This window comes from Podarcis pityusensis (genome assembly GCF_964106645.2).
Source record: "Podarcis pityusensis genome assembly, chromosome: 3".
Classification (NCBI taxonomy): domain Eukaryota; kingdom Metazoa; phylum Chordata; class Lepidosauria; order Squamata; family Lacertidae; genus Podarcis; species Podarcis pityusensis.
In genome coordinates this window covers 119,860,439-119,886,920 of record NC_138026.1, presented here as the reverse complement: position 1 = coordinate 119,886,920, position 26,482 = coordinate 119,860,439, and the positions used below count along the sequence as shown (strand labels likewise).

The following is a 26,482-nucleotide window of genomic DNA, read 5'->3' as shown; positions in this document are numbered from 1 at the left end:
AAAAGAAGCTGTATCCCAACCGAGTCAGGCAACTGTTTGTTTGTTTGTTTTATGTTTATTTATGTTTATTGTTGTTGTTTAGTCGTTTAGTCGTGTCCGACTCTTCGTGGCCCCATGGACCAGAGCACGCCAGGCACTCTTGTCTTCCACTGCCTCCCGCATCTGGACATTGCATCTGGACACAACAGCTGGATTCACATGTTGCCATAAACCAACCAGCTTTTTTCAACCTGATGCCCTCCGGATAGCTTAGACCACAACGCCCATGCTGACTGGGGCTGAGGTGGAGTTCTAGTCCAAAGATCTGGAGGGCATCAGGTTAGCAAAGGCTGCAATGAACTGTTGTTCACCACCACCACCCCAAGATGGTGGTTTGCTTCACTCAGACGCCACGATCACTAAGCCAAGAACAAATTCTGGCTTCACAGCATGGTTTGTTTGGAGGGAATCAAACCACAATCCCCAGTTTGGATGTAACACTAAGCCAGGGATTGTTACTCCTGTTTATGCAATGGGAAGAGCAAAGCAAGAAATAATGTGTTGTTGTTGTTGTTTAGTCGTTTAGTCTGACTCTTCATGACCCCATGGACCAGAGCACGCCAGGCACTCCTGTCTTCCACTGCCTCCCGCAGTTTGGTCAAACTCATGCTGGTAGCTTTGAGAACACCGTCCAACCATCTCGTCCTCTGTCATCCCCTTCTCCTTGTGCCCTCCATCTTTCCCAACAACAGGGTCTTTCTGAGGGAGTCTTCTCTTCTCGTGAGGTGGCCAAAGTATTGGAGCCTCAGCTTCACAATCTGTCCTTCCAGTGAGCGCTCAGGGCTGATTTATTTTTATACAACAAGCAAAACATTGCCCCTGTCTCCTCCCTCCCTGTCCCCGGATTCATGGCTGGTTAGGATGCGTTGTCCCAAAGCGTTATCCCACAAGTTTTACATGTGTTTCAGGCAGATGAAAGCCATGTTCTTTTGCCGTTGCATAGGAAATAGAATCCAACCAAATAAGATTAAAATTGTCTGTAGCAGAGTCTTGCTGGCAGTTCCTGTGTTAATTCTCTCCATGAGGGCGAGATGCCGTTCTAGATTCCATTCTAGAATCGGTTCTCCAGTGCTTTGAAATGACCAACCTTCCAAAGTTCCCCACTCCCATTAGCAAAGAAAGAGACCACACACGTTTGGTAAGTTAAAAACGGTTTACTTACAAAGTCTTCAAATTCATGAGCTTTTGCACACAGCAGTAAGAAAACATAGGCAGTAAAACTGAAGTTCCAAAGTGGTACATGTTTCTAAATTATTTGTAAAGAAACACAAAGATGGCTTGCTTAAGCCATGCGGTCTAAGCTTGGAGCATCCCTTCCCTCTCTGCCATCTCCAAGCTCGTTACAGGTCTGAGACCACAGAGGCTGGATGTTAGTTCACCCTGAATGCTTTTCTGCAAAGCGGAAAGGCAGAGAAGAAACATTTTAAAATAAAACAAATGGAACTAAGTTGTTGTTGCCCCACTGCCTTAATCAAGCTGATCTCATGTGCAGTTAGAGGGTTCTGAGTGCCTCCTTTTTGATCAAAGCTAGGGATGGGGAAAGGAATTTAATTTAGCTTACTATTTTATATATATATATATATATATATATATATATATATATATTCGTTTTCAACATATCCTTTTCAACTATAATTAAACATATTTTCATATCTTATACCATTTTTTTTACTTCCATCAATCACATCTGAAAGTTTTCCAATCTATTCACATAATATACATTTCTTACTTTCACTATTACATATAAATCTCATAACTAATATCCTGTTCTTTCTTTACTATGCAATATTTCATATATTTCTCTTTACAAAACTTCTTGTAGTCCTACTAGCGTAATTTGTTGATTACAATTGCTCTTCAAATAGTTTGTATATTTCTCCCAATCTTCTGTGAAGAATATTAATAGTCAAGATGTTAAATTGTTTTTATACGCAACAACAGCAGCAAGAGTATTGTTAGCCCAGAAAAGGAAGCAAGAAGAAATCCCGACGAAAGAAGAATGGCAGACAAAATTAATGGACTATGCAGAATTAGATAAAATGACAGGAAGGATTCAAAACCGGCGGGACCAGAGATTATCAGAAAATTTAGCTTACTATTAAAGGTTTAAATCTGAAGGAGTATCTCCACCCCAACCCAGGCACTGAAGTCCTTCTCTGAGGGTCTTCTGGCAGTTCTCTCACTGTGAGAAGTGAAGTTACTGGGCAGAGGGCCTTCTCGATAGTGGTGCCCTCCCTGCAGAACACCCTCCCATCAGATGTCAAGGAGATAAGTAACTATATAACCTTTAGAAGACATCTGAAGGCAGCCCTGTATTGGAAAGTTTTCCATGTTTGATGTTTTGCTGTGCTTTTATTATTTTAGAAGCTGCCCAGAGTGGATGGAGCAACTCAGTCAGATGAGCAGGGTATAAGTAATAAATCATCATCATCATCATCATCATCATCATTTGGAGCAAATGATTCAGCAGAGGAAACACAGCCCAGAATAACTAAGGAGATAGTACAAGAATACTTGGCTAGTTTAGATGTATTCAAGTCTCCAGGGCCAGATGAACTGCATCCAAGAGTATTAAAAGAACTGGCAGATGTGATCTCAGAACCACTGGCAGTCATCTTTGAGAATTCCTGGAGAACAGGCGAAGTCCCGGCAGACTGGAGGAGGGCAAATGTTGTCCCTATTTTCAAAAAGGGGAAAAGAGAGGACCCAAATAATTACCGCCCAGTCAGTCTGACATCAATACCAGGGAAGATTCTGGAGCAGATCATTAAGCAAACAGTCTGTGAGCACCTAGAAAGGAATGCTGTGGTCACCAATAGTCAGCATGGATTTCTGAAAAATAAGTCATGTCAGACTAACCTGATCTCGTTTTTTGACAGAATTACAAGCCTGCTAGATGAAGGAAACGCAGTGGATGTAGCCTACCTTGATTTCAGCAAGGCATTTGACAAGGTGCCCCATGATATTCTTGTAAAGAAGCTGGTAAAATGCGGTCTTGACTATGCTACCACTCAGTGGATTTGTAACTGGCTGACTGACCGAACCCAAAGGGTGCTCATCAATGGTTCTCTTCATCCTGGAGAAGAGTGACTAGTGGGGTGCCACGGGGTTCTGTCTTGGGCCCGGTCTTATTCAACATCTTTATCAACGACTTGGATGATGGACTCAAGGGCATCCTGATCAAATTTGCAGATGACACCAAACTGGGAGGGGTGGCTAACACCCCAGAGGACAGGATCACACTTCAAAACGACCTTGACAGATTAGAGAACTGGGCCAAAACAAACAAGATGAATTTTAACAGGGAGAAATGTAAAGTATTGCACTTGGGCAAAAAAAATGAGAGGCACAAATACAAGATGGGGGACACCTGGCTTGAGAGCAGTACATGTGAAAAGGATCTAGGAGTCTTGGTTGACCACAAACTTGACATGAGCCAACAGTGTGACGCGGCAGCTAAAAAAGCCAATGCAATTCTGGGCTGCATCAATAGGAGTATAGCATCTAGATCAAGGGAAGTAATAGTGCCACTGTATTCTGCTCTGGTCAGACCTCACCTGGAGTACTGTGTCCAGTTCTGGGCACCACAGTTCAAGAAGGACACTGACAAACTGGAACGTGTCCAGAGGAGGGCAACCAAAATGGTCAAAGGCCTGGAAACGATGCCTTATGAGGAACGGCTAAGGGAGCTGGGCATTTTTAGCCTGGAGAAGAGGAGATTAAGGGGTGATATGATAGCCATGTTCAAATATATAAAAGGATGTCACATAGAGGAGGGAGATAGGTTGTTTTCTGCTGCTCCAGAGAAGCGGACACGGAGCAATGGATCCAAACTACAAGAAAGAAGATTCCACCTAAACATTAGGAAGAACTTCCTGACAGTAAGAGCTGTTTTCCAGGGACAGAAACTCATACTAAATGCTCACGTATTTTTACAAGGACCTTAAAAGAATAACAATCACAAATTGCTGCAGAAATGTGGCAAACTGGGTTTGCAGTTGGGGGGGGGGGGATGAGAAGTTGAGGGAACCAAAATGGATAGATCCTTTTGTCCCTACCCAAAGCCTAATTGGGGATTCTCACCTTCATTTTCGTACTGTATCCCCCTCCCAAATAAACCCCTCATCTCTGTGAAAAGAGCTGAATTGCCACCTCAGCTGGGTCCCCTTAAGTTAAGCCACAAAAATAACAATACCTCATGTTACGTCTGCTTCATGTTACATTCTTTCAGCTTACATCCCTCAGCGACCCGGAAGTACTGCAAAAGGTTACTTTTGGGTTTCGCTGCTCGCGCATGCGCAGAAGCGCAAAATGACATTATGCACATGCGCAGAAGTGGCAAATCGCAACCCGCGCATGCACAGATGTGCCACTGTGGGTTGCGTTTTTTCATGTTGCAAACGGGCCTCCAGAACGGATCCCGTTCGCAACCAGAGGTACCACTGTAATACGATGGTGTATCTTTAAATATGATTTCACTGCTGAGCCCAGATTATGACGATGTTACATAACTATCTTGGAGACATTCCATGCAGACTTCCAAAACGCTGTCCTTCCGGTATCAAAGCACAAGAGGGCGCTGTGCCTGAGCCTTTTCCCTCCCCAGCCTCCGCCAACAGCTTGACGTTCAACATTTCAGCAAAACCCTGCAACAACCAACTTAGCAAAGGATTTATTCAAATGTAGACAGCTACTTTCCTGTAAACCGTGCAAGTCTTGCAAAAAAATAAAAATTCTCTGCACTGCCAATCGCTTGCATGAATTATCACGGGATAAGCAGCTGTTGGAATGTAAAACAACTAATTAACCTTAATGGAATTATGCATTAATCTTGGCGGAAGAATATTTGCAGGCTGTAGAAATAAGAGACATGAGAGATATTAAATCAGTGCGTAATTTTTTTTATTATTATTTTAAAAAAAGACTCCACAACTCTGCGTGCTTTTGAAATGTGTCATAGGTTAGCAGCAGGCGCGAATCAATGCGCTCTTATAGTGGACATCTGCTTAAGCTGGGCAAACATTTTTAACCCTCTGAGGTGGATGCAAGGCTTAGAACAGGGAGCAGCGAAGAGAGGAACCAGGGGCAAATCTGTGCCCCCTTGAAAAATATAAGCTCTGTGTGTGTGTGTATGATATTGTGGTGCTGGGACAAAGAACAATGGCTGGGGGAATGGGGAAGGAGATACCAGAAAGCTCAGTGACTCCATGCAAAACATTCAATATTCGGTTTCTGGCATCTCCAGTTAAAAGAACATCTGGTAGCAGGACACGGCAAAACATCTGCCTCCTCTTGATTAAAATAGAGAATTAATGGATTAAAAAACCCCACCTCGGCTAGCTTTAGAGGAGAGTTAAAGGTAAAGGGACCCCTGACCGTTCGGTCCAGTCGCGGATGACTCTGGGGTTGCGGCGCTCATCTCGCTTTATTGGCCGAGGGAGCCGGCATACAGCTTCCGGGTCCTGTGGCCAGCATGACTAAGCCCCTTCTGGCAAACCAGAGCAGCGCATGGAAACGCCATTTACCTTCCCGCCGGAGTGGTACCTATTTATCTACCTGCACTTTGACGTGCTTTCGAACTGCTAGGTTGGCAGGAGCAGGAACCGAGCAAAGGGAGCTCAACCCCGTCGCGGGGATTTGAACCGCCGACCTTCTGATCGGCAAGTCCTAGGCTCTGTGGTTTAACCCACAGCGCCACTCGCGTCCCTAGAGAAGAGTTAAGGTGGTCCTAAATTCACTCGTGCAGCAGAAAGGCAAATGAAGGTGCCCCACCTTAACTGCAAAAGCCTTTGCCAAACTGGTGCCCTCCAGATATTTTGGGACACAACTCCCATCAGACTTAGCTGGTGTGGGTTGGTGAAGAAGGCTAACGTCACCCCTAAATGCATCCCACACTCTCACAAATGGTGCTTGCTTACAGTTTTGTGCCTTGGAGTGATTGTGATGTCGTAGAGTACCAGACTAGGATCTGGGAAACCAAGGTTCATATCACTGCATCTAAGACTAATTTCCGATTATTCAGGCAAATCTCCTTGGTTTTTAGGATGAATATCATAGTTAGGCCATATTAGGGCTGCCAATCTCAGACGTATCTGGGATTCATCTGTTGGGAATAGAGTCCAGGTGGATTTTTCGAAAAGCACTGAAATGTCTGGAAAAACCTGGACATATGGCAACTTGATACGATACGATAATCTTTATTGTCATTGTCCCATACAGAACAATGAAATTGGAAAAAAAAAATCTACATAAGACATTCAAAACCAACAAGCCTGCTATCCCAGCTATCCCAACCTGGTTAGCCCCTAAAAACTCTGATACCCCATTTTTAAAATACAATATACTCCCATAGAGACTCCTTACACTGCATTTAAAACCAAAATCGCATTTGGGTAGAAACTGTTTCTCAGGCAGCTAGTCCTAGTCTTTATAACCCTGGACCTTCTTCCAGAAGGCAGAAGCTGAAAGAGATCATTTCCAGGGTGCGCACTATCCTGCGCCATCTCTGCAGCTTTCTTATGGCACCTGGAAGCATAGATTTGATCCAAGGTGGGAAGAGTGCACCCAATTATTCTCTCTGCAGTCTTGACAACCCTGGACAGCATTGTTTTTCCCCTGACCGTGCAGCTCCCAAACTACACACACAGACCGTAAGTTAATACACTCTCAACAGTACAATGTTAAAATGCCATCAACAGGTCCTTTGAGAGATTGTTTTTCCAGAGGATTCTCAGAAAATATAACCTCTGCGGTGCTCTCTTCATCAGGTCTTTGATGTTTTCTCCCCAACTCATGTTGGAAGTGTTGATTTTTTTGGCAAATTTCCTTTGCAGAAAAAGCTCAGCAACTTTTCACTTTTTGTAATATGGCAGCCCTAGACCGTATCAAGGTAAAAAGCTGAAAAAGCTACCCAGTGCAATTTTTTCTGTTCGGGATAACTGAAGTAATCGTACAAAGTGCTCCAGAACCATCCATCCGATCTCTTTTAGATATTCCAGGGACAGAGCACTCAACTCCTTATGGATCTTTGAAGGGGGGGGTGTGTTCAACTTTGTAATTGCTGCAAGCCCAATGTGGATTGTAAAACAGCAAAATTCGCATCTGACCCCTGAAGAGTTAATGCACAGTGAGCCGAAAGAATAAATACTGTCATATATTATGGGCACAACAGAGCCAAAGTTAAGCAATTTCAAATCCCACCGGTATCAACAAGAAGAGATATAAACACGTGCTTGGCCTTCCCATTGAACTCAGAGGGCCCTAACTTTGGCTCTGCTTGTACCCTGTGATTTTATTACCGGGCAGCACCGAGCCAAAATTGGTTTAACCAGTGAATAGCTTGTAGCAACTGCTGCTTGTCTAATTGAATTATTTTACAGGAGCTTTGATAATCTGCTATTATCACATCTCCCCAAACTTGTTTGGACCTTGTTTTCTCTCCTGTGCAGGAAGAGGTGATCTGAAAGGTGGGGGACATTGAAATCAGTCCCTGGTCACGGCCAGTTCACTTCTTGTTGAGATTTAGGCTCTCGGCACTTTTCCCCCTCTGCAGAGGCCGGGGACTAATGACGATGGTGAATCCAATTGGGTGAATCCGATTGGTTTGCAGATGGCTCTGGAGGATTTCCCAGTTGCTAGGACTGGTGCCCTTTTTGAAGCCATGGCCAACCTGTGGAACATCCATATGACTCGGGCCATTGGCATAATCCTTGCTGTTTTGTGTGGCCCACTTGGCTCCCTGGTATACTCCAGAGCTCAGGGTGAGGAAACAAGCTGGGAGATGGCTAATAATAATAATAATAATAATAATAATAATATTTATACCTCTCCCATCTGGCTGGGTTTCCCCAGTCACTCTGGACAGCTCCCAGCAGAATTGTAAAAATATGATAAAACATCAAATACAGTGGTACCTCGGGTTACATACGCTTCAGGTTACATACACTTTAGGTTACAGTCTCCGCTAACCCAGAAATAGTACCTCAGGTAGAGAACTTTGCTTCAGGATGAGAACAGAGATTGTGCTCCGGTGGCATGGCAGCAGCAGGAGGCCCCATTAGCTAAAGTGGTGCTTCAGGTTAAGAACAGTTTCAGGTTAAGAACAGACCTCCGGAATGAATTAAGTGCTTAACCCAAGGTACCACTGTATTAAAAACTTCCCTAAACAGGGCTGCCTTCGGATGTCTTATAAAAGTCAGATAGTTGCTTATTTCCTTGACATCTGCTGGGAGGGCGTTCCACAGGGTGGGTGCCACTACCGAGAAGGCTCTCTGCCTGGTTGCCTGTAACCTCACTTCTCGCAGTGAGGGAACTGCCAGAAAGCCCTTGGAGGTGGACCTCAGTGTCCAGGCTGAACGATGGGGGTGGAGACGCTCCTTCAGGTATACTGGGCCAAGGCTGCTTAGGGCTTTCAAGGTCAGCACCAACACTTTGAATTGTGCTCGGAAATGTACTGGAAGCCAATGTAGGTCTTTCAAGACCGGTGTTATATGGTCTCGGCGGCCACTCCCAGTCACTAGTCTGGCTTCCACATTCTGAATTAGTTGTAGTTTCTGGGTCACCTTCAAAGGTAGCCCCACATAGAGCGCATTGCAGTAGTCCAAGCAGGAGATAACTAGAGCTTGAACACAAGTGCAGAAAAACTCTGTTTAAATGCAATTGAACACTGATAAGGACTCATCATTGAGCCTTCCTAGTAGGGTTGAAGGCATACTTTGCTGCTTCCATTGCCTCCTCATTGTGTCTGGCTTGAAGGAGGTGACAGAACTGGCGGTAGCTTGTTTTTGCAAAGCATTTTGTGGATAAAATTGCTTGCATCCACTGGGATCTTGACTCCGCTGTTACTGATGATGGGTCTCAAGAAGTGTCCAGGTCACTGTCCAGTCCTGTTGTGTTGGGTAAGTTTAAGTTGGTAAAGATCGAGGGTGTGGACAAGGCTTTTGGGTCAGTCAAGGCGACCCTTTGCACTCTTGCCCCTCTTGTTGCGCTCCTTCCTGAAACTTTGCTGCTTCATCCTGTAAGTGCAAGGACGTAGGGTTGGATCATTCTTTGTGTGAGAAACTCCCCGGCCGTAGAAAGCTAGCACTTCAGGGTTTTAATTCAGCTTTCTCCCTGACGTCCAGGTAAACTGCCTTGTGGGATATATAAATTTAGTAAATAAATGGCCCAAGAGCCTTGCAAGAAAAATGCGGAAATATTAGGAGAGAATTGTGGTAGCTGCAAAGATCTCATAGCAAACCCCCTCCCAATTTCTAAAGCAGACACACTAATTGACACGCTTTGCAGGCTCTGCCAGTAGCTCCCGGACAGACTGCGCAGCTGGGACTAGCCTTTTAATAAAGAATTCCTAGTGCCCTGCTCTGGGGAACATTAAATCAAACGTGTTTATTGGCTTTCAATAGTCATGGCAGCAAGCAGCAAAGGATGTTGTTCTCCCTGCCCCCACATTGCCAGAAGTCTCTGTTTTCTTGGAACAGGCCTTGGCTGGCCTCAACACCCCACAATTCGCCCAGCAAACTTGTTAGAGGACACTTATGGGCTCAGAGATCTCACAGTTTTTCAGTGGCTTTGCAAATTTCAGTGCCAAAAGACAGAGCCATAACTATAGAGGGCTAGATGGGGTTTTTTTTGCCCCAGGCTAAGCCTCCAGAGGTGGTGCTGTGGTCTGAACCACTGAGCCTCTCGGGCTTGCCAATCAGAAGGTCAGCGGTTCGAATCCCCACAGCGGGGTGAGCTCCCGTTGCTTGGTCCCTGCTCCTGCCAACCTAGCAGTTCGAAAGCACACCAGTGCAAGTAGATAAATAGGTACCACTGTGACGGGAAGGTAAACGGCCTTTCCTGGCACTCGTCACGGTCCCCCATGCACCAGTCCTGCTGGCCACATGACCCGGAAAACTGTCTGTGGACAAACGCCGGTTCCCTTGGCCTGAAAGCAAGATGAGCACCGCAACCCCAGAGTCCCCCTTGGCTGGACTTAAGAGTCCAGGGGTCCTTTACCTCTTTTTTTCCTTCTGTGTGTGCATTGATCCTCATTTGCTTGCGGGGAGATTAGATGACGCTAGCCATTTAATGAGCATTCGTTCTGATTTGTTTGTGGGGAAGTCAGACGATGCGACAGCAATGCAAGTGATACTTGACATATCACAAAAAGCCCAATCTTTTTAGGGAAGAGGGTATTCTGCGCGGGACATCCCAATAATCAACTATCTTTGCACAACTATCTTTGCCGGGATGTGATTGAACCCCACCCCAAAACAGTAAGAGTCTAGAAGCACCCTCTGCTGGGTTTTTATTGGGGATTATTTATGATTTGCTTGCAGAGTGGTTAGATGACGACAAGAAGAAGAAGAAGAAGAAGAAGAAGAAGAAGAAGAAGAAGAGAGGAGGAGGAGGAGTAGTTTGGACTTGATATCCCGCCTTTCACTCCCCCCTTAAGGAGTCTCAAAGCGGCTAGCAATCTCCTTTCCCTTCCTCCCCCACAATAAACACTCTGTAAGGTGAGTGGGGCTGAGAGACTTCAAAGAAGTGTGACTAGCCCAAGGTCACCCAGCAGCTGCATGTGGAGGAGCGGGGAAGCGAACCCGGTTCACCAGATTACGAGACTACCGCTCTTAACCACTACACCACGCTGGCATTCACCCTGATCAGCCTGAGGGGAGCTTACATGTCTTCCCATGGGCCACTTGTGGTCACTGACTGGTTGGACACAGAGGAATGATAAGAGGAACCAGCTGGGAAACCTGCAAGAGAAGAAGGCTCAGAGTCAGGGGACTGGAAGTGTTGGAAGCTGAAGAGCTAACAGGGTTTAGTGAGCAGGGAGAGTCTGTGGCAGAGAGAAGTGTAGAATCAGAGGCAGAAGATGAAGCAGAGGAGGAGGGAGGCAGAGAGGCAGAGATGAGTTGGGCTGGTGCAGAGTCACGGGGGTCTCCCCCTCCTGCTGCAACAAGCTCCCCTTACCCACCAGTCACCCAGAACCAGGAGAGGCATGAAGCAGGAGGAGCAAAGATAGGCAAATACACATAGTCTCCGTTTCTTGGCAAAAACACTAGAGAGGAGGGGACATAGGCAGCTGTGGGGACGCAAGGGCTTTCAGTCTCATCAACTGCTTCATGGGGCCCAGACCTGCCGGACAAGAGCTGCTGTACCCATTAGGCATGGCACTCCTGTGCAGATTGTGTTTTTGCTAATAAAGAGTTAACGTCAACTTGTTTTGTGTGATTTACTGCAGGCTCGTTCCTGTCACTTGTCCATTCCACCCTTTCCAATGCATTTTGCCCTCCATCTGCAAGATATTTTTGTGCACGTTGCCTTGTTTTTAAGTGCATTTGTTGTGCTAGGGTGACTGAATGCTGAATGCTTTAATCATGCTGTGAACCGCCCTGAGATCTATAGATGAAGACTGTCTCAAGGCAAATTTTAAAAAATGTAGTATAAACACCAACAATTGGGAAACACTGGCCTGCGAGCGCTCCAGTTGGAGACAGCCTTTACCAAAGGTGTCCTGGGCTTTGAAGATGCTCGAACTCAGGACGCAAGGGAGAAACGTGCTAAGAGGAAGGCACGCTTGGCAAATCCACACCGGGATCAACTCCTTCCCAGAAACCAATGTCCCCACTGTGGAAGGACGTGTGGATCCAGAATTGGCCTCCACAGTCACTTACGGACTCATTGTTAAAACAGTGTTTTGGAAGACAATTTTACTCGGCTACAAGTGATCGCCGAAGAAGAGAAGAAAGAAGACAAATTTAATAAATAATAAAATTATTAACGTGCAAACCTGAACTCCCAGTATGCACTTGAATCTCTCCTGCAAAATACGGACAGCCTGGAGGCTCCTTGAGAGATGTGGGTGGTCACCACTGACTAGATATGACAGATTTTTTTAAAATGCAGATTGTATCAGCTGGGGATGGGGGAGTTGATAATTAATGGGATCAAAGCTGTTGTGGAGAGGAAATGCAACTCTTTTCTTCCCCTACTGCAGTCCTGATGAAAAATCCCTCCTCTGAGAATACTTTGTGTGGAAACTCCCCACAGATGCTGGTTGGGGATTCTGGTAAGTAGGCAGGTCAATCAGTTATCCGCTCCCAGTGCTGGATGCGCACGACAAACTCCTAAGATGCATATATGCTTGTTATCTTTCTGGAGCGCCTGTGTGCATACATTTTAAGACGCTGCTGTGAGCCCACCACTGGCTGCAGCTGTTGCTATAGCATCCTCTAGCAAGAACTCTGTTGTTGGGGGGGGGGGGGTTGGTATCTGGGAGAAGATGATCTGGAAAAAACATTTCTACAAAGTGTCGCCAGTATTCTGATAATACCCAGCTCTATTTCACTGTAACTTCTGAATCAGAAGAGGTCTTGCATGCCCTAAATCTGGATGGAATCATGGGCTGGATGAGGACTAATAAGCTGTGTTGTATCCTGACAAAACACAGAGACCCTATAGAGGGGTAGCCCATTGGGAAGAGTTTTGTTTTTGTTTTTTTAAAAAAAGCTTACCAGATTTCCTCTCTGACGAAAATAGGGACGTCCTATTCCTTAATAATGGGACGCGGGTGGCGCTGTGGGTTAAACCACTGAGCCTAGGGCTTGCCGATCAGAAGGTTGGCAGTTCGAATCTGTGCGATGGGGTGAGCTTCCGTTGCTCGGTCCCAGCTCCTGCCAACCTAGCAGTTCGAAAGCACGTCAAAGTGCAAGGAGATAAATAGGCACCTCTCCGGCGGGAAGGTAAACGGTGTTTCCGTGCGCTGCTCTGGTTCACCAGAAGCGGTTTAGTCATGCCGACCACATGACCCGGAAGCTGTACGCCGGCTCCCTCGGCCAGTAAAGCGAGATGAGTGCCGCAACCCCAGAGTCGGCCACGACTGGACCTAATGGTCAGGGGCCCCTTTACCTTTATTCCATAATAATAATAACACCCCACCCATTAGATTGGGTTGCGTCAGCCACTCTGGGCTGCTTCCAACATATATAAAAGCATAACAAAACATTAAATATAAAAAAACCTTCCCTATACAGGGCTGCCTTCAAATGGCTTTGGGGTTGGACAACTCCAAATAGGGAGATCATAAGGAAAAGCGTGACATTACAGGATCAAATTTGAAACTGGGACGGCTTCTGTAAATCTGGACTGTCCCTGGAAAACAGGGGCACTTGGAGAGCCTGATATAGGTTGGTATTTTGATGCTGCCACCATGTGGACTTTGTGAAAAACTTGCATGCATGAATAGCATCCACCCCATTTGGAAACACCCAAGATATCCTGCCCATGTCATGCGGTTGCCACGAACATTTATATTCAGGTAAAGAAGAATGCACCGGGAAGCTGTGTAACTATGGTCCAAGGTCTCAAAAGATCAGGACTGTTTCCTTATCCCTCCCATACTTAAATCCAACTAGTATGTGTATGTTTTGCTCAACACAAGAGGTTAACCGTATCAGCTTCCTGCTCTCTCCCGCTCCCGGGAAAACAGACAAGCAGCTAAGTTACACTGCAGAAGTGATCTTATTTTAAGAAGGCTATTGTTGGGAATTCGTGCCCCTGCCATGCCAGGAGGAGAGAGCAACAGGTGGTAGCTCGAGTCAGTCTCTGTTGAGGAAGTGATGTATTTGTTGCAACCTTTGGCTTTGTTAATGAGGTCTTAGTTGTGGATTTGATACCGATGGAAAGACAGAGGAGGATCGGCTTGCACCTGTTAGAAATCAGGGAAGGGCAGCGTATGGCTTGGATTAATGGGTCCGATGATGTCGTGGATAAGAGTGGGCTGCATGTACAGATAGGGCTGAACCCAGTGCTTATGAAGACGTTAGCTGGGGTGGAAGCACAGGAAAATAAATCATCATATTTATTTTCTATACTGCCCTTCATCAGAGGATCACAGGGGGGTTTACAGTATAAAAACACAAAAATGCATGACACAGCAGCAACAACAAAACAAATATAACTCCCTGCCCCCCTCAAATTTAAAAGGCTTGTTTAAGTAGTCAAAGGCCCAGGAAAAGAGGAATGCTTTTGCCTGGCACCTAAAAATAGGTAATGAAGGTGCCAGGAGAGCCTCTCTTGAGAACATTGCACAAGCAGGATCACACAGGTTATTGGCGAGTATTGAATTTGAACAGTTACATGCATCCATGGGACGCGGGTGGCGCTGTGGGTTAAACCACTGAGCCTAGGGCTTGCCAATCGGAAGGTCGGCGGTTCGAATCCCCGCGAGGGGGTGAGCTCCCATTGCTCTGTCCCAGCTCCTGCCAACCTAGCAGTTTGAAAGCACTTCAAAGTGCAAGTAGATAAATAGGTACCGCTCTGGCGGGAAGGTAAACGGCGTTTCCATGCGCTGCTCTGGTTCGCCAGAAGCGGCTTAGTCATGCTGGCCACATGACCTGGAAGCTGTCTGTGGACAAACGCCAGCTCCCTCGGCCAGTAAAGCGAGATGAGCACCGCAACCCCAGAGTCGTCCGCGACTGGACCTAACTGTCAGGGGTACCTTTACCTTACATGCATCCATGTCCCACCTCTGTCTATTTTGTTTAAAGTTTTAAGTGATTCAGGTCCCAAGTATCTCAAAGGCCGTATTGGGTGCTGAGGTCGGCAGAGGAGGCCCTCTGTGTGCAGAGGCTCAAGGCAGAGACTTTTTTGTGGTGGCTCCTAAGCTGTGGAACTTCCTCTCCACAGAGGTGCGCCTGGCATTTTCATTATACAGCTTACAGAGAATGCTGAAGATGCAGCTACTTACCCTGGCTTTTGATATTTGAGGTGTACGGGTTGTTTTATTTTTTTGGTGATTGTAAGCTGTTTTACAGTACACAGTTTTTTAAAAAAAATTGTGTTTAATGCTGTATCCTGCCTTGGGACTGTAGGGTGAAGGGCAGGCAACAAATAGATAAATAAATAAATAAAGTAGGAAGAAAATGCATGCAGGCCACACTCCTAATTCCCCATTTAGAACCCAGCCCACTTTGTTTGATCTTCAGACATCTGGGTTATGTTAGTGAGCAGACATAAAGAAGTTGGCTAGCACATCCCGAATTTGAGAATCTGAAAGTATTAGGCACCTATAACAATGCACACCAGAAAATTAAAGAAGTGAATTATGTGAAAGTTGGATTTAAAAAAAACCTCTTGGGCAGCAAATCGCACTCACAGGAAGTTTGTGGAAAAAAAATATTATTAATTTTGCTCACCACACTCAGCATTTTATTTTCACTTAATGTATTTTCACATATTTTCTATTGACTAGTGTTGGTGACTATTCACCAGAGAGGATGTTCCGGGGCAACGAGCACCCTGACAAGTTTTGAAGCAACCTCCTCACACAAGTATTTTTACGCACAATGAGCAGCAAGTGTACTAAACACGAATTTCCAGCATGGCGAGTGCACGTGAAGTCATCTTGAGGCCGATTTGTGTGTGGTAAAATTGTGGGTTGAGCAACTGCGTGGGCCGAGTGGTGTGCTGTGCTCCAAGAATGCATCAGGGCTAGGATATGCTACGGCGAGGATGCCAGAAATGGCATGACTGATGGCGTCTCCACGAACGTAAGTTGCATTTGTGGTTAAGTAATCTGCGACTTTGCTGCTGCTGTACAACGCGGCTGTGATCTGGTTCACACTTCATATGGCAAGGATGTTCAGAGTACGAAAGGGCCGTAGCTCAGACCCAAACCACACGTGTGTGGTTGTTTTTTAATACAAAAAGCGCGTCAGGTAGAGGGTGGGGGCTGATCATTTTTAGGACTGCAGCAGGCGGGGATGAGAAATTAAAGTCTTTCCTCCCCAGTTGCATTCCATGGAACACCCCACCCGCCTCCAGAAACTGATACTACTTGCATTGGGAGGAAATCCCCCTTCAGCATACTTGGGCCTTTTTTAGTTTAGCAAAAATACCAGTAAGCGGGTCCTCCTAGAGGAGCATAAATGATGGTGTGGAGAAAGTAGAGAGTTTCTCTCTCTCAAAATACTAGGCATCCAGGTCACCTGGATTCAGGATAGGCAACAGTACTTCACAAAACACAAAGTTAGACTATGAGATTAAGATTACTTGAAGATGCAGTAACTAGGGCCGATGAGAAAGCATGATGAGGGCAGGAAGCTGCTACAAATTACTAGGGCTTGGAAGGGCCCCATTATCTTGCATATGTTTTTATGTAGCTCTTAAAATATGTATCTTGCGTTCAGTATATGCACAATTCTGAATGGCTTGCAAACTTGTGCAGTGAACAGAGCATTTCTGACTCTATACGCTTCTGGGCTTTGACAGTACGACGGTGCAATTTCATCTTACTCTAAGCAGTCGCATTTACATGTTTTCGTAAGTGAACATTGTGCAAATGCAACAAAGTTGTCGTGTTACACATCCAAGTTAAAAATTTAAAGTGCATGGTTAGTTCAGCAACGATCGTGAGGGCGGTTGTATTTTTGACACGAGCCTTTAGGCTCTTCATATTATCAACAGGTACAGATACCATCATATTTATGATTGACATAAACATGAGATGACACACTTGTTTTTATATCCTGTGTAAATATTTTTAGCTGGTCTGTGATTACCAGGTTCCCCCTCCCCCTCACGGGACTCCCAAGCTACCCTTGGCTGCCTTAGTAGTAACAATCACTACCCTGGATGGTTTAAAAAGGGGATCGAACAAATTCACGGAGGAATATTGATGACTACTATTTGTGATGGCTATGCCATGTATCGGAAGCCGTGTACACCTGAAGGCCAGTCGCTGAAGAGACAACGGCAGGTGAGCGCTTGTGCCATACTTGTGAGCTTCCCATGTGGTTCACCAAAGGATCAGGCCTTTGGTCTGACCCAGCCGGGCTCCTATTGCGCGTTTATAAGTAGCACATTCACAAGAAAGGTTTTCCTCGGGGCTCTGATGGAGAGGCAAGGATGAGTTCCCATTCTGTGCCCACTGTGACCCTGATAATTATTACCCCACCCTCAGCTGATGCTATTTTTATTTGTCAAAAGGGCTTGCGTGTTAAATGCAAAACCACTTTTATTTTGCCCTTCAGTGACAGAGCGCATGTTCTGCACGCAGAAAGCCTTCGCGTCCGACCTTTGGATATTTCCAGGTAGGGCTGCGAAGAGCCCCCACCTGAAGACCGAAAGAGACTGTGCCAGCCAGCGATCCTGAGATGCCGCCATGCAAATGTGGCATCTCATGTTCCAGCGTCATAGATTGTGGGGCGGAAATATGGATTTATAAACCTAAGAGGTTCACCAGGAAGCTGCAAGGCAGCTGGCGAGGAGAGGGCCGAGAGAGGCTAGCCATGAATAAAAACGCTTGACTGTTTGCATTTAGCTAGCAACCGGTGGCTCAGCTGGGTGTGCTGCCACTGTGCTTAATGTGCGAATGGACCGACCTGCCCGCTAGCAGCACAGCTCCTGAGCTTGCACAGTCTGAAGCCCCTCTCGCCTCCAATGCGCTGTGCTTTCCGCAACCCTCTCAGCACAGTTACTGGGGAGCAAGGCGCACTGATGGCACTGGGGCTTACTTCCAAGTAAAGCCGCACAGGAATGCGTTGCTGGCCTGCTGCCCGTTGGTAACCCGCGACTGCGGATTTTACTTTTAAACTGCTTTTCAAAGAGGGCTGTCTACTTAAGTGGCGCCTTGTACAACAGAAGCACCCTGACCACATGCACAGGCAGGTGATGCCCTAAATCAGTGTTTCCCAACCTTGGGCCGCCAGCTGTTTTCGAACTACAATTCCCATCATCCCTGACCACTGGTCTTGCTAGCTGAGGATTATGGGAGTTGTAGTCCAAAAACAGCTGGAGGCCCAAGGTTGGGAAATGCTGCCCTAAATACCCTGCCAAGCACACTCACACTTAGGTTATGGCTGTCACCAGGGGGGCCAACTTGAATAAAATATTGGGGGGGGACGATGACAGGTGAGCTCTGCCCTGCATTAATTGCTCACTTGACGTGCAACCCACCCACCATTGGAATGGCAATGCCCATCAACTTTTTTTGGGGGGGGCAGCCCCCTCAACTATTTAATTGGGGTGCATGGGTGGGTGTAGCCATTGGGGGTACAGAGGGGGGCAGCTGCCCCCTAAACCAAGTAAATAAATAAAAAATGATTAACTGCGTCTCAGATAACTCGGTTCTGCACCCCCCCCAATAAATCCTATGGCTGTCCCTCCCCCCCCTCTACTTGCAGGGAGAAAAGCAGCAGCAGAACACCCCCCCCCCCTTCTTAAAACGAAGCCTCTCGTTAATATCTAACGCCTGGTGAAGAGGATACAGGCAGCTGCTGCGTCCGCCGCCCGGCGAACTCTGCACATGCTTAGAGGCGCTCTTTCCCGAGCGTGAGGCGGCGGCGTCGAGCTCGGGCTGGCGAGGGGAGCGCGGCCTGGTATCGCTGCTGCCCGTGGCCGGAGGAGGCCGAGGGCGGAGAGGCGGAGGAGGACGAGGCGCCGGCGGTTCCCCTCAGGCGGCTCCTGCCAGCCTGCCCAAGATGGCGGCGCGCGGCTGAGGCGGTTTCGGCCCCTCGCCTCGGCGGCGGCGGCGGCGGCGGCGGCGGCCTCCCCTTCTCGCGGCTGCCTCCCTCTCTCCGTCCTCCCTTGCCGTCCCGCCCCGTCTCCTCCTCCTCCTCCTCCTCCTCCGCGCCCCCTCGCCATTCCGCCCGCCCTCGGGAGCCGAGCAGGCGGAGCAGGCGCCGCAGGCTGAGGGAGCGCGGAGACAGGGGGCCCCGGGCGCCCAGGAGCCCCGCCAAGGGAGCCGGGGCCCCAGAAGAAGGAGGACCAGGAGAACCGCCACCACCCGCCGCCCGAGCAGGACGGGAGGGCCGCCCCCGCCGCGCTCCTCGCCGGCCCCGGGCGCGCCCGCTCCTCCTCGCCGCCGCCAAGGAAGGCGACGACCCCCGGTCCTTCCCCGCCGAGGAGGGAGGCCTCGGCCCGGCCGGAGGCAGCAGGTGAGCCCGCCGGGGGTGGGATGAGCTGTCAGGCGAGGAAGGGAAGCCCGGGCCGAGGCTTGCTTTTGGGGGGGGGGGCGCAGCTTTGGGGGCTGGGGGAGTTTGCAAAAATTGATTATTTTTGTGGGGGGCGATGAAGCTCGCGGGGGGGGGGAGGTTTAAAAAGGGGGCGGGGCGCGTTTTTGGGGGTCCTCCAAGGGGCGATTTGGGTGGGTGCGAAGGAGGGGGCGGGGTCCGGGGTGCGTTTTTTTGGGTGGGTGGGCGCTGCACCAGGAGCAGTGGCAGAAGGAGCAGGGCTGCTTTCTGGGGGGTGGGATTGTATGATTTTGAGGTCTGGGTGTGACAGGGAAGGGGGCAGGGGTGTGTTGGTGCAAAAGCCTGGCGATTGGGGGGTGGTGGTCGTCGCGGGGTGGGTGGGTCTGCCAGGGGAGTTTGGTGGGTGCTGGAGAGCAGGGGTCCCCCGGGGGGAGGTCTCTGTGCAAGAGGAGATTGTGGCAGATAGAAGGGAGTTTGCTTCTTTTGGGGTGGGGAAGGAGGGGGGCGTGGGGGGGCAAGGGGACACACGGGGTACCCCCCTCCCGCAGGAAGAAGACCTTTCCCCCAAATCGGTGCGGACAGGTCAAAGGGGTTGCACTCCCCAGCCCAGATTAGGGAGCTGTGCAATGAAAAACTGGGTAACTAGGACCCTAGGGAGCTGGAAAGCTATAGGCCGGTGAGAGGATCTCCCAGAAGGATCTGTCAGATGCCAGAGAAGGTGGCAAAGTACCCCAAAACTGGGGAGTAATGGAAGATCCCAGCAGTGATGGATTTAGGGTGGGGGTGGGCAGTTCCCTCACACAGGGTGCAGAGCGGAGGGGGTGCAAAGTAGTAGCAGCAGTAATCATCATCGTCAACATCATCCCTGTATTTATTCATCCCTGTACATACTCAGTTATTGTGAAAATAAGAAATATTGGGGGGTGGGATTTGCCCAGTTTTGCCTTCGCTCAGGCAGGGTGCCATATTACCAAAGTCCACCCCATAGGCGATCTGTAGAGAAGTGGAGAGAAGGTGTGTTTGTGTGGGGGTGATCTTTAGTTATGGGGAATAGTTAAGGGGGGAATGGAGTGGGAAGGGGGTGCCTGGGGTTTGGTGGAATGTATGGGAAGGGGTTTCCAACGAGAAAGGGAGCAGCACCAGGCTCTGTGGGGATGTGGTGTACCATCCAGTTTCCCTTTACATCTTTGGTTAAACCAGAGTAGAAAGCAGTTCCTGGAATTGACATTATCTCCTCCCCACAACAAATCAGAAGTGGTGGTGGTGGTGGTGGTGAAGCAACGGTAATAACTTTGGCTCTGAATGGGAGGGCTTGTACCCCACCTTCAAATCCTGGGAAGAGTCAGTTTAGCAGGGGACCAGGAGGACACTTGAGTCTTAAAATCGGAGGCTTGTGGAAGGAGAGTGGCAGCAAGTATTTGTGTGTACAGAGGCAGAGAGAGAGCCTCGGTTGGGAGGAAGTGTGTATATGGTGGTTCAAAGTCGATTAACTAAAAATCTGTAGGTGGGGAATGCTCCTGCTCGTTTCTGGGTTATGTCAAGTGCCGCATACACCCCCTCCCTCACCCTCCCCTTTAAAATTTCAGATGAAAAGTGCAATTTTCAGGAGTAGGGAAAACTTGCCTACTCTTCTCCCACACCTAAACTTTTGACATGCGCGCGTGTTCATGTTCTCCTGCAAAACTGCGCACAACCACCCGCAAGTTTTAATAGCAAAGTAGTGAAGCTGCTTTCTTCTTGTCCAGATTGGTCATTAAGAGTCTGGGCTGCTTTGACTGCGTAAACATGGCTGGGGCAGGGTGTCGTGCGACGGGCCCATATTGGGGCAAAGATGCGCTGTTGATGGTGCTGGTGACAATCCCACAGCAACAGGGGGCCTGTAAGCAGAAGTCTTCATTGCACAGAGAGAGAGTGGGCTGGGAGCGTAGGTGTTCTCCGTTGCTGCTTTTAAGTGTGGCCTCTTTGCTTTTGCATGTTGCATCTCATCATCAGTTGGATTATCAAAAGCAGAGGCAGCAAACTCTTTTATGCACATTAATTGTTCACACACTCCTCTTTCAGAGAGCCTGGGGAGAATAAGTAATGTACTTGTGCAGTTTTTCTGGTTGAAGGAAATCAAGATGGTAATGAGGTATTGGATGGTTTGGAGGGTAATTTGAGCTCAAGAGATGGATTTTTTATTTTTTTTTAAGGGCAAGGGATGAAATAGTCTTTGAATAAGGACTGAGGGTGATGCGGGTCTGACTTGGTGCTATGTTAGAGTTTATGTTTAGAGACTGCCCCATTTGTGTTGCCTTCTGAATGGTTTGGTTTCATATAAAAGGCTTTTCCAGGCACTTGCCAGTTCTGCTCTAGTGTGTTATCAAATCAGCTTAGTGAATGTGTTTATAGATAATATGGTTTAATGCGTTACACCTGCAGCATAATGTTGCTGACTGGCATTACAATTATATGCATGAATCTCATGTTTGAGTGCATGTAAACGGCTTTCCTCCCCTCATCTTCAGGCAACTTGAAGTTTCTGAAGCTCACATCCTGGAAGTGACCCTCTTCTTGAATGAATCTCAAGGGTAGGAAAGAGGGAATGACTTGGTTTTTTTTGCTGAATGTGACATTCAGGATGGAAATAAATAGTGACTGAAAGGAAACTTTTTTCCAGTGTGGGTTGAGAGCACTGCACCTTTACGTACTGCGGCACATGTTGACGTTTCAGTAACTGAGAACTAGGTCATCATCCTACCCTTTATTGTGTATTCTAATCATTCAACTGGTTTACATTACAAAAACTGGAAAGTATTCTTTGAAGTAAACCGCACTATGTTTTAAAAATAAGCAAAGGTTTTGTAGTTCAGAAATGGGAAGAGGCTTCCAGGTATTTTCAGACCTTTTTGGGGCCATCCCCAGTCTTTTAGGTGCTGTCTCCTTGGAAGAAGGGCAGGATGCAAATGTGTGTGTGTGAGAGAGAACTAAATGTTCACCTGCAATATCTGGAGGGGCATCAATTTAGACTTCTTTAAATCCAATGTCTGTTCATTCATTTGACTTCATTTATATAATCTGTCTCTTAACTTGGAGTCGCTCCCCCGCCCAAGTGACTGACAATATAAATTCAATTAAAAGTGAACACCACATAGAAACAATGAGTTCATTAAAATCTATCCTAAAACTGAAGAAAGAAAAATACCAGAGGTCAATGGGGCAGAACTGGTTTCATTCCAAGTAATTTGCTTCAAATGGATTGAGGGGGTGTGTGAGTTTAAAAGAAATGAAAAGTGAAAGAAGAGTTGGAAATGGTTTTCTGTTGGTTGCATGTGTAAATCTTCTGCATATGAAGAAATACTAGTCCGCAGAATGAAGTTAGCAAGAGCTCTAGTTGTGGTTTTAACAAAATACAGTGACATCCTTAAATAAACTATGGATCTTGTTCCCCCAGGAGGCAGTGATGGCCACCATCTTGGATGGCTTTAAGAGAGGATTAGACCGTGGGTAGGCAAACTATCTGGCCCAGTCGCCTTCTCAGTCCGGCCTGTGGACGGTCTGGGAATCAGCGTGTTTCTACATTAGTAGAATGTGTCCGCGTGTTTCTACATTAGTAGAATGTGTCCGCGTGTTTCTACATTAGTAGAATGTGTCCTTTTATTTAAAATGCATCTCTGGGTTATTTGTGGGGCATAGGAATTCGTTCATCCCCCCCCCCAATAGTCCAGCCCCCCACAGGGTCTGAGGGACAGTGGACCAGACCCCTGCTGAAAAAGTTTGCTGACCCCCGGATTAGACAGATTCATGAAGCAGAAGACAATCAGTGGCTGCTGACCACAGTGGCTAAGCTCTCCCATCATGGTTAGTCGCAGTAGGCTTCATGAGAGATGGGTGTTCTTGTGCTCGTGTCTTGCTTGCTGGTTGACTAAGATGAAAACGGGATGCTGGACTAGATGGGCCATTGGCCTCCGTGACGTCCTTATGTGGTGATCTGCGGTAGATCTGTAAGTTTTAACAATAGCGGCAACAAAATGACCCCCACCCCTCTGGATTATGCTGCTAAAACATAGACAATGTGGGTTAAACAGAAGTGGATTTTAATGGGGAAGAACTGTTACGGTCCTCCACTTCCAGGGTGGATAAAAATCAGTGATTTTTTTAATTAAAAAAATAAAAAATCAGATTTTCTTTATTTAAATCGGATTTTTTTTTATTTAAATCAGATTTTTAAAATAAAATTCTTTTGGAGGAAAAATCTTTCTAAAGATAGTTTTCTATTTAAGTTACATTATAGTCCAAAGGCTGTTCATCAGAAAATAAGGATCTGTTTTAAGTTTTTCATGTGTGCTAAAACTCAGTCTAAGTTTTTTTTTTAAGTTTAACCACAACAGTTAACAAACATGGATACATGTGCTATAATGTTATTGCTTTAGTTAAATAAATTGTTTAAATTGTTATTAAGGAAATGATTATTTTTCTCCTTCCAATAAAGTACTTCAGAAAAGTTATGCAAATATAAACAGTTAACTTATTAAACCTCATAATAATTTCATAATTATCTGTCTATGTATTTCTAATAGTATAACCAAATCTGTAATTTTTGATATAACTGTAAAAAGTACTCTGAAAATTTATTATTCCAAAAATGAAACCATCTGTTGTAAATATTAAGATTATACCAGCAAGAATGAGTCTTTCTGTAAAAAGAGAGAGATTTAAATCAAGTCTTACTGACTAGTGATTTAAATCGTGATTTAAATCGTGATCGATTTAATTTAATTTAATTGATTTGATTTAAATCAGATCCACCCTGTCTAGTTCTAGTACTCAAAGCAAATCCCTGCATATGCTCTCAACTGGATTGCCCGGGTTCATTTGTTCCAGTGGCGGGTGTTTGGTTTTTATTGGGAGGTGTGTGTAGGCGCATGCACAAACTTTAATACTTCGCAGTTCTAATACTGCAAGACTGCTCAAGAACTGTGAATAGATAGGTTTGCCTACTTATAGAGGGATTTCCCCCCCCTCCCCGGCCGCAAGGAGGAAAACGACCTAAAATAGAAAAACTTGAGTATAAAACCATATTTCAGTGGTGATGAAATATTTTGTTTTCCGCCGGCGTGGGGAGTAGATCAAGCTGATGTTCATTTCAAATATATGGACAAAGGAGTCTGTTTTTTGCAGGATTTTTCTTTAAGTCTGTGGCTATTAGCTGTGGATTAAAGAAAAACAGATTGACGAGATATGTGGCAATGCATTGTCAAATATTGCAGCATTGCCCTTTTTGCATTCTTTCCAAGAACTTGGCATGATATTTGGGGATCAAGTTATCAAATGGAGATATTTGATGCATCAGCTGAGCTTTTTTTTTTTTAATGCACAAATTTCCTCTTACGGCAAGCATGAATATTTTATTTCATTTATTAAATTTTTTAGTCCCTATATCTTACCCAAGGCAACCCAGAGTGACTTCCATCCATCCAACCAACCAACCAACCAACCAGCCAAAGAAAATACCCACGATACATTAAATCCAGGTTGGAGAAGGAATGCATTATTCATAAGTGTGACTAATTTACAGTTTGTTATGGAAAGTAAGTTGTGACTTATAGAAATGGCTGTCTTGTATCTTAACACTGTTTCGGAATTATGTATTTTACCCCAACTCCTGAGCATCATGCATTTGAAAATATAATCTTAGTTGTTTATTATTATTATTATTATTATTATTATTTATTAAGCTTACATTGTTCAAGTATATTTGTAATGAGCTGATTTGGAGAGAAATTTGGTGATTGCTGCTAGTTCGGGAAGTTTGAAAGGGAAGCAGTCAGAACTTAATACTATTACTGTACAGTATTACTTATTCCATTTATGAATCTCTTCTCATGAAGCATTTTGAATTGATTTTGCATTACAATAAAAACATATCTAAAACAATTGCATGTATTTAAAAAACAGTTAAAATAATTGTATATATAAAGCAGTTTCAAGTGCAATAAACATACCAACTGGCTATAGAAATCTTGACTTAGAGGGCTCTTGAAAGAGGAAAGCCTTCAACAGGCACCATAAAATGTGGGTGGTAGTTTTACTCAGAGTAGACCCATTGAAATTAATGGGTCTGACTTTTTACTGAGTAAAATTTAGTTAAATCCCACCCGTGGTCTGTATATAGTCATTGCCTTTCTGAACTCCCTGTGAGGGAGTTCCAATGATAAGGCCCCCCACACTATAGTCCAAAGTCCTAAGTTGCAATTATGAATCAATAATGCAAGATATAATATTATGGGGAAGCTATTCAGCGATGGGGGGAGTTGTCCTTATTTTTGTGAAAGTAAAGTTTTATGTTTTTGTTTTGCCTATTATGCTTGCTAGAAACCATGATCCTTCACCGTTTGAAAACGTTTTAAAAAGTTTTAGGTAAAGTTCTGTGTTGTGCTTCAAAGAGAAAAAGAAGCAAAGCAACTTGAGTGTTAAAACAAACTATATGAGAAAAGACTATGGGACTAAAAAAACTATGGGAAAGAGCAAATACAGTTTTGACTGGCATATGTGGGGGACAATATTTTTACATATTTTACTCAGCCCTCCAGATGTTTTGAAACTACAATATCCATCATTCCTGACCACTGGTCCTGTTAGCTAGGGATGATGGGAGTTGTAGTCCCAAAACATCTGAAGGGCCGAGTATGCCTTTGCCTGGTGTAGGTGCTTGGCCTCAATGGGAGGCTACTTTCATTTACATTAAATTAAAAAGAGAGCTTTTGTTTGAGACACAGGCTTAAAATATTTAATTGCATCTGGTGCTATGCTAATATGGTTCTGCTGGTGCAACAGTACTTCCATTTCTCTCTCCCCCCCCCCAATCCACCTGCCCCCTTCAACCTTATAGAGCTGTTTTTGAAGGTGTGTTGGGAGAGAGGAAGAGGAAGCTCCACCCACATGGAAGCCTGTTGCACCATCAGAGCTGTAATATTTTATAGGGCCTATTGTTGATATCCGAAAAGACTTGAGAGTATTTCATACATAATGAAACTGGAAGTGTCTGTTGTCCGTTGCCTAACTTGCTTGTGTAAGGTAGTCTGTGTTGAGCCTTATAGGTAAATACTTCCCCACCCCAGGAACTGGAATAATTATCCTCTGTACTATAACCAGATCTGGATTTACATTAGGGCTGGCAACTCTGAAGAGTTTGGTAGGTTGAGGATTGGGTTTTTTTTGCACAAACTGCTGTATTTGGAATGGGCTGTTTCCATAAAACTAGCAAGAATGCATCCAGCCACAACCAGTGGGGTCTCATTTGGGCTTGGGGATGCATCAAACATTTATGCGTCTTCCATGTGGAGAGCACTTCTGTGTAGGGAAAAGAATATACAGATCTTTCCATGTAACTTTGCGTTGTATAAACATGTTAGCTTGGTTTCCATTTCATCAACAACAAGAAGGAAGTGAGCTTTATTTAGTACAACTTCAGGCAAGTCGCCGAATAAATAGAGCTGCAATAT

General features: G+C 45.9%; 1 protein-coding gene across 5 annotated transcripts in view; it reads left to right on the top strand.

Annotated features, from left to right (window-relative positions):
* Positions 1–18,608: 18,608 nt before the first annotated feature.
* Positions 18,609–26,482, top strand: part of NCOA1 (nuclear receptor coactivator 1) — a 316,486-nt gene continuing 308,612 nt past the window's right edge. For 3 of the 5 annotated variants that reach the window (XM_081000848.1, XM_081000849.1, XM_081000852.1), the window contains exon 1: positions 18,610–18,962. The gene's annotated coding sequence lies outside the window, so the exon portion shown is untranslated. Of the gene's footprint in view, positions 18,963–26,482 lie in introns of all 5 variants that reach the window. The other 2 variants (XR_013984762.1, XM_081000851.1) reach the window with 1 other exon arrangement.